The sequence below is a fragment of the Pundamilia nyererei genome, unplaced genomic scaffold (genome assembly GCF_000239375.1).
Source record: "Pundamilia nyererei isolate P.nyererei 1_Seehausen unplaced genomic scaffold, PunNye1.0 scaffold00041, whole genome shotgun sequence".
Classification (NCBI taxonomy): Eukaryota; Metazoa; Chordata; class Actinopteri; order Cichliformes; family Cichlidae; genus Pundamilia; species Pundamilia nyererei.
Genome location: NW_005187442.1, coordinates 3,539,384 through 3,551,756, shown reverse-complemented (window position 1 = coordinate 3,551,756; position 12,373 = coordinate 3,539,384). Strand labels below are relative to the sequence as shown.

The 12,373-nt window shown below is 41.8% G+C and overlaps 1 protein-coding gene across 1 annotated transcript in view; it reads left to right on the top strand.

Annotated features, from left to right (window-relative positions):
• Nucleotides 1-12,373, top strand: part of ptprk (protein tyrosine phosphatase receptor type K) — a 106,512-nt gene that overhangs the window by 30,501 nt on the left and 63,638 nt on the right. The gene's annotated exons all lie outside the window — the stretch shown is intronic.

Below are 12,373 nucleotides of genomic sequence, written 5' to 3'. Positions count from 1 at the left end.
CTGGCCTGGGAACGCCTTGGTATTCCCCCGGACAAGCTGGAGGAGGTGGCTGGGGAGAGGGAGGTCTGGGCCTCTTTGCTTAGGCTGCTGCCCCCGCGACCCGACCCCGGACAAAGCGGATGACGATGGATGGATGGATGGATAGAAACTGGACATCAAAACTGGGTGAACCTGTTAAACTGTGCACACAACTATTGCAAGTATTACCGGTTGTATTTGAAACACATCTTTGGTCTTTAAATGTTCCCTTGTGGGTGCAACGGACAGTTTACATACCTTTGCAGATTATCTCTTGATGCTATGCATACGTTTGTCCAGAGATGAGGTTTGTTTTAAACAAGTATCAGTATTAAGATGCTTCTGTATTTGATTGTTGTTGTTGTCTATGAGGCCATCTTTCAAAATAACTCTCAGGCTGCGTTAAACAGAATTCCCCTTTAATATACACCTGTCTCTTGACATAAACATACTGATGACTGCGCATCCCATGCTGTAAATATTAGTCTGTGTTGATTTACATCTGTACACATGGCTTTGACAGTTGTGGCATACAGCTGTGGACCTGATAACATTCTCACATATCAGTTTTTAGCCTCAGCACAGCCATCTCGACACACAAACAGAAATGTGTAAAATGTGTTTTAGTCTCAGAACTAGGTGCTTTGGTAGTTGTCTGGCCTGTTAGCATGTTATTCCCAATTGTATGTCTTCCCTTTGTTTGGGTCTCTATGGTTTCCACTGCTGTGTAATGTGCTCTTTCTCTGTGCTGGCACTGAAAAGTAAATTTCCTCCAGGACAGTAAATGCTATCGTTAGGCATCTTTTGTTGTTCGACAGAACTGTGTCACAAGCACAGATAAAAGAGATTTTTTGACACATTATTTTTTTCTATATGAGATTTTTTTTCATATCTGATTTTTATTGGTTTCAGAAGTCCCAGAAACATTTTTCCAATTGTTATTTTAGGCGCCTTTTTTTCTCCTTTGAAGCTGGATATTTTAGAAGCTTTTTTTTAAAGTGTTTATTTGTTTGTCTGTCTTTTTCTTTCTCTCCGTCTCTGCCGGTCTCTCCAGTATTAGTGCTGTTTCAGGTTGTTCTTTGTGTGTCGTGGGTAGAACTGCTTTTTGTCCGACAGGCTGAACAACAGAAGTGCTTCTGCTGCACAAACGTAGGATAGGCTAAATCCGACCCGCCAGTCAGTCAGTCAGTAAATCAGTCAGCAAGCGTTTGAACCAGCTTGCTGGACAATTGGGGAAGTCAGCCAGGCAGTTCAGTGTGTCACCATCCACAGTGCTGACTTGCTAAGCTAGCTGCTTTAGATTAACCTGCTTATAGCTCTGGGTGTTTTTTTCTCAACTCACAGTTGAGTTTCCTTCTCTTCCTACTTGTCCACTTCTTTACCTCTTCCCTTCTTTGGCAGTCTTCTTCCATGTACTTCACTTTTGTTTTTACTAAATTTCCTTCACCATCTGGATTTAGTTATCGTGTGTGCCTGTTAGAGTATGTGTATATGTGTGTGCATGTCTGTGGGGGTTGGTGTTTAATGTGTGTTTGTTCTGCTCTTATCTCATCCACACCAGACCTGCTTTCCAGTCCAAAACCTCAGCTGTGCCCTGATTGGCTTAAAAACAAACTGCATCCTGCCCGCCCCTGTGATTGGGCCATTCAAATCACCTACAGTGGCTAAAGCATTATTTGATTGTATTCTCCTGGTAATTCATCAGTTAGTTATCAGGTAACGTCATGAATGCTTTAGTGGCACACTGTAATGACGGTTTGCTGGCTCTGGTGGCATGTGGATACATACAGGTGCAGAGTTGCTTGTGCTCTGCCCAAATGCAGCTGACCGACTGCCAGCAATCATTCTGACCCCATTCTGTCCGCTATTGATTCCTTTTCATTTCAGCCTCCTTTTTTGTATAACTCGATGGGAAATGTCCATCTAGGCTCAGTCTCATTGAGAAGTGTCATTGAGCTGTATAGTATAGTAAAACCTAGTAGTCATTAGATCTTATGAATAACAGATCACTCGCATCATGTTTAGAAACTTGGTGTGGAGTGCTGCAATAAATTATTAATTGCCTTCCGAATTTTTCCCCACTTTGAGTCATAATTTGGTTAAAGTTTATGCAGGCTTAGTGTCTACAGTGAATCATCCAGTCAGCATGTTTGAGGTCAAGTGTGTGGTGAAGGGTGGAGAGAGGGAACCAGTTGAGACTTGTTGTGTGAGGATCTTACTCAAAAGAAAAACTTCGAGCTGTACTTTAAAGTCTAAACTGAGCTCAACGCAGACTAAAAGTTTAATGATGACTCATTCAGACTGACACATGCTGATGTGGGATCTGATTGTGCCGATGGTTTATGGGCTAGTTTCTTTGTGACATTATTAGATACCAATGTCTAGAGTCATCCTAGCACTTAATTGCCAGTCATAAAGCTTCTCAGTCGGTTTTTCAGAACTTCCTATTGCTACAAAAGAGGAAAGAAAAGTTGACCGGTCATGTTTGACAAAAAGCTGAAGTGTGTCAGTGTTCCCAGAGCACTATATTTTTTTTTATCAAATTGTTAAATGGGCACCTCGTGTACAAAACACTGCCAGAAAGAGACGGAAAGAAAGGGGTGGACAGGGAGACAGTAAATGGAGTAGTGGGTGTGGGGAGAAGTAAATGGGTGAACAAACACACAAAAAGGAGGGGATGGGTTAGCTTTCATGAGAACGAGTGAAATCTGACTCTCTTCTGGGCTTATGAGTGAACTCATTCACAGACAGGGAGGCGTGAAGAGGGAGGGAGGTAAAAAAGAGGTGAGGAGGATTTCCCAATTTTTTCCGGTGAACGACGAGCTCTTTGCTCCGTCTCTATCATCCCCCACCTTCGCTCCTGCCCTCTCCTTCTCCTGCCTTATCTGCCAGCCAGTCAATCAGCATGTGAAGTTACTTTAAATGTCAGCATTTGAATAGGAATAGAGATTAACGATGCTGAGATAGACACAGAGCCTAAGACTGAGAGCGCAGGAGAGCCAGGAGGGAGGTGAATATCATAAAGATAGTGTCTGTGGAAGACTTCGACCCCAGCTAACAGTGCGAACAGCTAGATGCAGACACACACACATACACTGTACTTCCCAGAAAAAGAAAAAAAGATATTCTCAAAGAAGTGTGTTTTACTTAAGGTGCAGGTATCATGTTGCCATCATGAGGGATTCAGACCTAAAGCTGCTTTCAAAAATCAACTACGGAAATTCTCGGGGGAATCTGACCAGAATGTTTTCAGGGTTTTTTAAAAGAATTCATGTCAGTGACATTCTCTTTATTGGAAATGCGATATTGGTACCTGATTAGAACATGCAGGAGCCAGTAAACAATTACTTACTAGCTTTGAATGCAGAAGACAGTTACCTGCACTATTTTGACTTTGGCACAAATCTCTGCAGTGATTAAGGACTGCTTACTTTTGCGGTCTATATATGACAGCATATTCGGTTTTCAGATGTTGGCCAGGCCCAAAAAACGCCCCAAAAACCCAACTATGTTGTCTTGGGAAGTTGCGATAAGTATTATTCATTATTTTATGGTGTCTCAAACGTAATAATGAACATGTTGATTGAAAAAAAAGCAGTTTAATAATCTGTAATGAAAGTCTTCTAGTGCTCAAATGATTGCATGAATAATCAAGAAGACATTATTTGCTCCAGCTTCTTCCATGTGAGTGTGCTGCAGGTTTTTTCTTGATTAATCACTCAATATTAAAGAGCTCAAAAACGACTGAAAAATATCTGACCAACAGTTCAAAACATAACCATGTTGTCACAGGTGAATGCCAACAAATATTTTCAGAAGGAAATAGAAAATACATTTAAGATGAGACAAAATCTTAAAAACCAAAACAGTAATTTTGGCATAAAAACATCAATTAAGTTGACTTTTGAGTAAAATCTCTAGTCTCCAATTACTGCCCAAACAGCACACCGTCACATACACGTATACACATGTCGAGATTAGACTTGACATCCTTTAATTCATATCAAGTGTGTACCTGCTTGCCCCAGGGCAATAATAAAAGCGTTTCCAGACAGTGTGATTCAACATCACAGAAAAAGAGCAGCAGAGTATGTTCCTTTTGAGACTGAAGCTTTTTAATGATAAGGTTGCCATGTGGAACCAAATGATTTCCTTAATAAAGGGCAACTATATTAAAAAGAAAAAAAAAGTTACTCTGTTCCTTTTCCTATTATGCTGTGTAACAGTGATACTGCGATGGCAGGTCATTAGTACGTTGTTCATGCCTCATTGTGTGCTGATAGTTCTTTTTGTTTGCACTTGTCCAAGCAGAGGAGTGTTTTCAGGAACAAATTGAACTTCCTTTGTCTCACGGCACAGCAGTGAGAGGCTCATTCACCAGCAAAAGTCTCTGTAATAACAACTTTACACAAAAAGCACTCAAAATGCAGAAAGCGTTTTACAGAATACAACTCTAAATTAGCATTTGGCTCTAGAGGTTATATTTACTTTTGCCAAAAATATATTCCATCCGCACATCATGCCGTGAAGGTTGTGCTTGCCTTTCACTAGCTGACCAAATCATCAGTTTGTGGGAAATAATGTGGCTTTTTGAAAACTGCTTGGGTTTGAATTTGAGCTGAATGCTAGCGTTAACCCCAAGAAAGGAGGGGTTTGGGGGGGAGGAGAAGATAGTCAGGGTTGGAAGGACAGACCTGCTCCTCACAGAAGGAAAAATACACATTTCTGTTTTACTGTTACTGTCAAAGGAAACTCCTGAATCAGCTGAACACACACAGACACCCAACTACACGCACACACCTACACACACATGCACACGCACTCACACACACGTCTCAGATTCAATTACAGCATTGTGAGATGAAGGAGAAATTCTTCAGCCTTCAGCACTTCCAATTAAACTACTGCTCTGAGTTTGTGCATGCACGAGTGTCGGGCTGTGTGTGACGGTGTGCACATGCCTGTGTGTTGCTACACAAGTCGTGCGCGTTTGCGTGAGCGATTGCGCGTGCCACTGTGTATGTTTAACAGTCGAGGTGTGTGTATATGGGTCTCGGCTTTGATGGCGTCGCGCTGCGCTGCAAGGGCCACTGAACCGTGACGAGCCAGTGTGTGTGTGTGTGTGGTGTGTGTGTGTGTGTCAGTCTCTCTGATGTCACCTTGTATCATTTCAGGCTAATTTCACCTATTCTCAGAGAGGGTGAGAGAGAACAAGAGGCAGCGAGAGAACAAAAAAAGTAGAGAAGACACACAGAAAGTAAATGATAAGGTACAACTTTATTAGTGTCCTTGAGGTGGTAAGCATCAGGGCTGCACAGTGCACACAGATTAAAAGCAACAAACAGGAATATAATTTATCATAGTGGAATACCAAAAACATGTTATAAAGGGTTTTTTGTATAACACTACAACATAGATGGTATGCTGCCTCTTTTGCATTAATTCCTCCTTTTACTTCAGCTTCTCTGGCACATTAGAGCTAAAAACTGAAAGCACTGTAGTGATTCATTGGTATGAAATGTGCCACAAAGCCACATGTGATTATAGATTCGGGTGAGCTAATGTAATTATTAACTGGACTAAGCCAAAATTGTGATGATTTGGTGGGAAACAGGATTACTGGTGGTTGGAATTGGTTTTTAATGATGTAAATGTAATTATTGTCCTTGAAAATAATAATTTCCATTTGTCGAATAGACAGTTCTCTTCTCTTCTCTTCTCTTCTCTTCTGAATAGGGCTGGTGTGATTTCCGCCAAATTAATTTCTCTGTTTCTTTTTGAGCTTGTCTCTTCAACTTCCCTTCATATCTTTATACCCTTTCCCTCTGTTTCACCCTCTTTCACTCATGTTGTATTATCTCCTCTCTGGTGATAATATCTATCCCTGCAGACAGAAACCGAGCTCTTCTGATAAATACTAGACAGACTTAGTAGTGAGAGGGAGAATCAAGACTTCTGTTGCACGTACATTGGAGAAAGAATGTATATTGTTTGTCTTAGTGAGAGCCAAGATACCACTTGAACTTCTAAGTCCTATACATTCCTGAGCAGATTTATGTTGCTTTATTTCAGCTTGTGATCAGAGGGTCACCTGATCTGTAGCGATGTTATGGCCCTCTGATCCTCTGAAATATAAAACAGGTAAGAAGATAGAAACAAAGTGCATACCTTGCATGCAGAACTCTGCACGTAAAACCAGCCTTATGTAGATCCTGATATGATACTATGTGATGTGACAGACCTTAAACCTTATATCTGTACATGAACAATGGCATTTATTGTACTGTTGTTTTGTCTTTAATTGTGGTTAAGTCCTCATTTCTTTACAAAATTAACACTGCCAAGTTTTAGAAACTTCCTAATATAAGAGCAACATATGTGTAGTTCACTACTTTATATTAAGTACATAAAATGAGTGCATTCAGTACTTGCTAAATGACGTGGTATTGTAATGGCACTGATAAAATGCTTTTAAGAGGTGTTGCCGGTACATAAACACTAGAGATGGTTCATTTTCCCTCATTGCTACATGGCTGTTAGGAAATAGGAAGGTGTTATAATATGTAAGCTGTATCTTTGTGCCAGTTTTAATTGCTCAACTTCTGATCTTCTGATCGTATCTGAGGAGCTGGACATCCATCCATAGAGACAGCAGTCAAACAAAACCTGTCTGTAAGACTTTTGTAGAAATTGCAACATAGCCCAATGTTCAGTGGCATTGAAAATCCGCAAACATTTAGTTAGACATTTCAGACCGCATAGTTAGTTTTTGTATCATGCAACCTTTTATAACAACTGACAACAACTGATAACAACAACTTTCTAGTTGTTTATTGAATTGACACTATTAAATAAAACCAAGGCCACCCTGCACTGTTAAATTCTCACATTTTTCAGAGAAACTTTGTCAGCTGAGGATAAATTTGTTACAAGGACACTCGTATTGACTGATTTGATAATCATTTCTCTCTTGGTTTCTTTTGTCATAACAAGATTTCCTGAATTATCTTGAGAACATATTAAAAAAAACATCTCAGACCTTCATTTGATTTAAACATGTCCCTGAGACTTTTATCTGAGCAGACTTTAGCCGTTAGATATGATTTAATACTGCCTATTCTGCAGATCGGGTAGATCAAATTAAAGCAAAAGCTAATCAAACTGTCTATTGTTTCACGTTTTTGCCAATGCCAGCTAATAATCTCGATCTTAACTAGTAATTGAGAAATGGGCCTCTTCCTTTCAAGGGACCCCCTGGGGTCTGCCTGCACACGTGTTTTCAAACAGTTTTGGTCAAAGGACTTTTGTCTGATTCACCTTATAGAGGTGGAGGTCAATGCAAATCACCACAAAATGATTTTGAGTGACGGTGGCAGATGTTGTCTGATGCCATTCAACGGTCTTTTAGATAGTGGCTGTCCCATTTCCCTCTGCCTCTGTGTATCTCTGTGTGTAGGTGTGTGTGGTTTTGTTTCTCTCTCTGCCCTTGAGCCTTTATCAAGTCCTTCTAATTATTTTATTATGCAAATGAGTCACCATTATTTCATTAGCGAGTCAGCCAATCACAGAAGCTGATTATAAAGTGATTAGCATGCAGTTGGGTTCTCTTGCTCTCTCCGTGTCCTTGTGAATGGAGGAGAGGGTGGCAATAATGACCCATCTGGACACAAACTCATGCATATACATGTACTTTGAAAATTGTCAAAATAGTTACACAGTTTTATCGAGCAAACACATACAGAGTGTAGTAGTAAGATAGAAGCACACACAGTATTTCTAATCATAACAATCATATTCATTGTAAGCTGTTTTACAGCTGCCAGGTCAACGTGATCAGATCATGTCAACACGTAAAACACTGCTGTTCTGCATAGGCCTGGACCCCCTCAGTGAGATCATTAACAAGACTGGCTACGGATACCGACTACGGAACGGAGCAGTTGTCAGCCACCTCCTGTACATGGATGACATCAAGCTGTATGCCAAGAGTGAACGAGACATCGATTCCCTGATCCACACCACCAGGCTATACAGCAATGACATTGGAATGTCGTTCGGACTGGAGAAGTGTAGTCGGATGGTAACAAAGAGAGGGAAGGTAGTCAGAACTGAGGGGATTGAACTACCAGAAGGCAACATTGCAGACATAGAGGACAGTTACAAGTACCTGGGGATCCCGCAGGCAAATGGGAACCATGAAGAGGCCGCTAGAAAGGCTGCAACCACCAAGTACCTGCAGAGGGTCAGGCAAGTCCTGAGGAGTCAGCTGAATGGTAAGAACAAGATCCGGGCCATCAACACGTACGCCCTGCCCGTGATCAGGTACCCTGCTGGGGTAATAGGCTGGCCAAAGGAGGAGATAGAAGCCACTGACATAAAGACAAGAAAGCTCCTTACCATGCATGGAGGGTTTCACCCCAAGTCCAGCACCCTGAGGCTGTACGCTAAGCGGAAGGAAGGGGGCCGGGGACTGGTGAGTGTCAGCACCACAGTCCAGGATGAGACAACGAACATCCAAGAATACATTGGGAAGATGGCCCCAACTGACCGAGTGCTCAGTGAATACCTCAGGCAGAAAAAAAAAAAAAAAAAACCCAAGAAAGAGGAGGGAGACGAGGAACCATCATGGAAGGTACGGTATGTACCACCGGCAGATAGAGGAGGTGGCTGATATCCAGAAATCCTACCAGTGGCTGGACAAAGCTGGACTGAAAGATAGCACAGAGGCACTAATCATGGCAGCACAAGAACAAGCTCTGAGTACAAGATCCATTGAGGCTGGGGTCTATCACACCAGGCAAGACCCCAGGTGCAGGCTGTGTAAAGATGCCCCAGAGACAATCCAGCAAATAACAGCAGGGTGCAAGATGCTAGCAGGCAAGGCATACATGGAACGCCATAACCATGTGGCCGGCATAGTGTACAGGAACATCTGTGCCGAGTATAACCTGGAAGTCCCGAGGTCAAAATGGGAGATGCCCCCAAGGGTGGTGGAGAATGACCAAGCTAAGATCCTGTGGGACTTCCAGATACAGACGGACAAAATGGTGGTGGCTAACCAACCGGACATAGTGGTGGTAGACAAACAGAAGAAGACGGCCGTAGTGATCGATGTAGCGGTTCCGAATGACAGCAATATCAGGAAGAAGGAACACGAGAAGCTGGAGAAACACCAAGGGCTCAGAGAAGAGCTCGAGAGGATGTGGAGGGTGAAGGTAACGGTGGTCCCCGTGGTAATCGGAGCACTAGGTGCGGTGACTCCCAAGCTAGGCGAGTGGCTCCAGCAGATCCCGGGAATAACATCGGAGATCTCTGTCCAGAAGGGCGCAGTCCTGGGAACAGCTAAGATACTGCGCAGAACCCTCAAGCTCCCAGGCCTCTGGTAGAGAACCCGAGCTTGAAGGATAAACCGCCCGCAGGGGCGTGCTGGGTGTTATATATATATATATATATATATATATATATATATAGACAACACTGCAGTGTGTAAAAAGCAAAGGGTTTTGAAAAGTACAAAATCAATCTCTTAATTTTTTGTCAGGCCCTTCCTGAAGATTATTTTTGCAGTCCTGGTAAAGGCTGGGAAAAGCTTTTAGAGAAGCTTAAAAAGAAAACTGAGAATTATGGAAGGTGGCATGTCTTAAGCTTGGGATTATTTTTTTTTTCATTCTTAATCAGAGGCAAAGACTGGAAAAAATAATTACCTGTGGGAAAAAATTAATATTTCAATATTTAATATGAAGTATTTCATATAATTCATTATAGCTGAGGATCCAAAATGTCAGAAATTGAGGTCATAGCTTCTTTAAATTTGGCATGTGTGGTGTTCCAGAGAAGACTCGCGAATCCTCGATTTCACAATCCAAGATGGCAACAGTGCCTTTCAGTTGTTTTATGATACAGTTCTAAGAGCTGCCATAGACTCAAATAGAAGAGGAAACAATATGATGTACAAAAAAAGGAGGACAATATTTGGGGACCGAGCAGTAATGATGAGAACGTGAAAGCTGGTCATTATTTGTGACAAAGCCAGCGATCCATATATTTCTGCTCCCCTCATCTTCTGTCTTTGAGCTTGTTTTGGTTTTCCAGTCAGCAGCTCAGCTGTTTTGTTTTCACTCTGAGTGAACTCATTGTTTTTGGTCACGAGATTCAGCAGTTTCATCTGAAGATGCCGTAAACACCCAACATTCACAAACTGCTCAGCAACAAAAGGCAGACAAGCAGAAGTAGCGGCTAGCTGAAAATACTTTTAGCAGCTAAGAAGCCAGAGATTTCCCAGAGGGAAATGCTAACCAAAGTCAGAACTAAAAAGGAGAGTGAATATCAAATTTACATTCATCAGGGGGCCAGAAGTCGACTCGGAATAAATGATGATGTTGCTAACTATCTACTGAAGGGTAAACAGGCATCTGTTCACTAACAAGTTACCACATCAATTTAAAAGTTGATGCTATGCTGCCCTTATTACCCAAGAAATCAATTACTGCATGTTTAATTTCAGCATTTACCACTAGCAGAGCACACCAAACACAAAATAGAGGTCAGTAATTCTTGACATTTGACATTACGTTAAAGTATAAAAAAACAGATTGGCTCAAGTCCATACAACATTTGAGCAAAACATGGCTCATCATTTTGCTGCTGAGTGTTTCAGCTGAGGCAAAAGAGTAGTTCAAAGTCTGCTCATCTCATTATTGGCAACAAGGATTTGCTGTCAGATGCATGTGTCTGCTGATGTGTGTGTTGGTTTAGGTTGGCAGGACATTTAGGAAAGGGAGAAGTGTTAACTGAGAACGTGGGCGGGTTAGCGTGAGGTTTGTGTATGTGCAGACACTTTCGCACATATTTAGTTTTTGCAGGCCCCTTTTCAGCACTTACACACAAAAACACACATTTTGTTTAGTATGTTACCGTCTCGTGTGCGTGTGAGTGAGTGAATATCTTTCAGAGGTGTGCAAACAAGGACAGAGAAGTGCTCTCCAACTGAAAATGTTGATTTAATATGGCCTGTAAAGCTGAATTTAAAACTAGGACATTTTTTCTTCACTGCTAAGCCAAGGTAAAATACCTCTTGTACCACGGCTTGTATCAGAGCCGAGTGGAATGCTGGGCATTTATGTGTACACAATTAAAAACTCATGAAACACATTTAAAACACAGCTTGTTTAAATCAAATGCTTCTGTACTCAAAGGTAGAAATTCCACAGAAGAACCTGAATAAAGCTGCTATTGTACGTTCTCTGTAGTGTCAGTGAATAAAAGAAGGGCTAAACAAACGCTGAAGCAGGTAAACCAAGGCTAAGTGCATCTGCAGTGTCACAACCTAGCAGTGTATGATATATAGAAAACTGACAAAACAAGCTATTACACAGATTTCATTCATTCATTGTAGTTTCCAGTCAAAAGAATTACTGAGATACATAGTATAGAGTAATAACTACACAAAGAAACAAGAAGCTGTGTTTCTGATTTTTGTCACTCAGTTTTGATAAAACAGGAAGTTATTTTCCAGACCACACTGTATGGAGGCAGTCAGGGACAGCAAACACACTTACACTTCGCTTTACAGATCAACATTTTCTTCTTCTCCAGTCCATTTGTGTAACTTGTTATGTGTGATGTATGGCACTGGGTGTTTAGTGCTTTATTTGTTCAGTGTTCGGTTTGAATGCATGCAGGTTTGTAGATGTGGGATACTTCCATGCACGTAAAAACACATTTTTAACACATGCAGAGAAAGTTACATGACAGCAAGATGCAAACTGACTCGCACACTGCGGAAGACAGGAGTTTTACACAAACAAACACACAAATGCTGTGCACGACAACAAAGAGTTTCTATATCTAATTTAATGTATAGTAGTAGTAGTTTTTTTTTTATTGTGCTGTGCTTTGTGTGCACATGTCCCTGCATGTTTTTGCATAGTGACCGGAGGTGACTTGCCGTGACAAAGACTTAATTGAACTGAATGGGAGTGAACTGAACTGCACGAAGAGAGGTTGGTTTAAAGAATGATGCCGAGAGGAATGTGATCCTGTGCCTCGCCAAGGCTGTGAGTCACAGCCAGCCGTGCAGCCAGCAGTTGAAGACAGTCGCTTAGTTTGATGTTAACTTGTTTCTCCTCCGGCGGCGGCTGTCACCTCTTGGTATGCCTCTGTAGCGGGAGCTCAGATCAGTGGGGTATCTGAGGGCCTGTCGTTCTGCTCTCCATCACAGCCACCACAGTTTGCTCTAGGACACAGGTAGCAAAGCTGTACCGCTAACTGAAGGCTAGGAGATTTATGTAGCTGGCAGTCCTGGTTGCTGATAGTGCTTCATGGTGGCTTGCTCACCCATTCCTTCTTCCTTTGT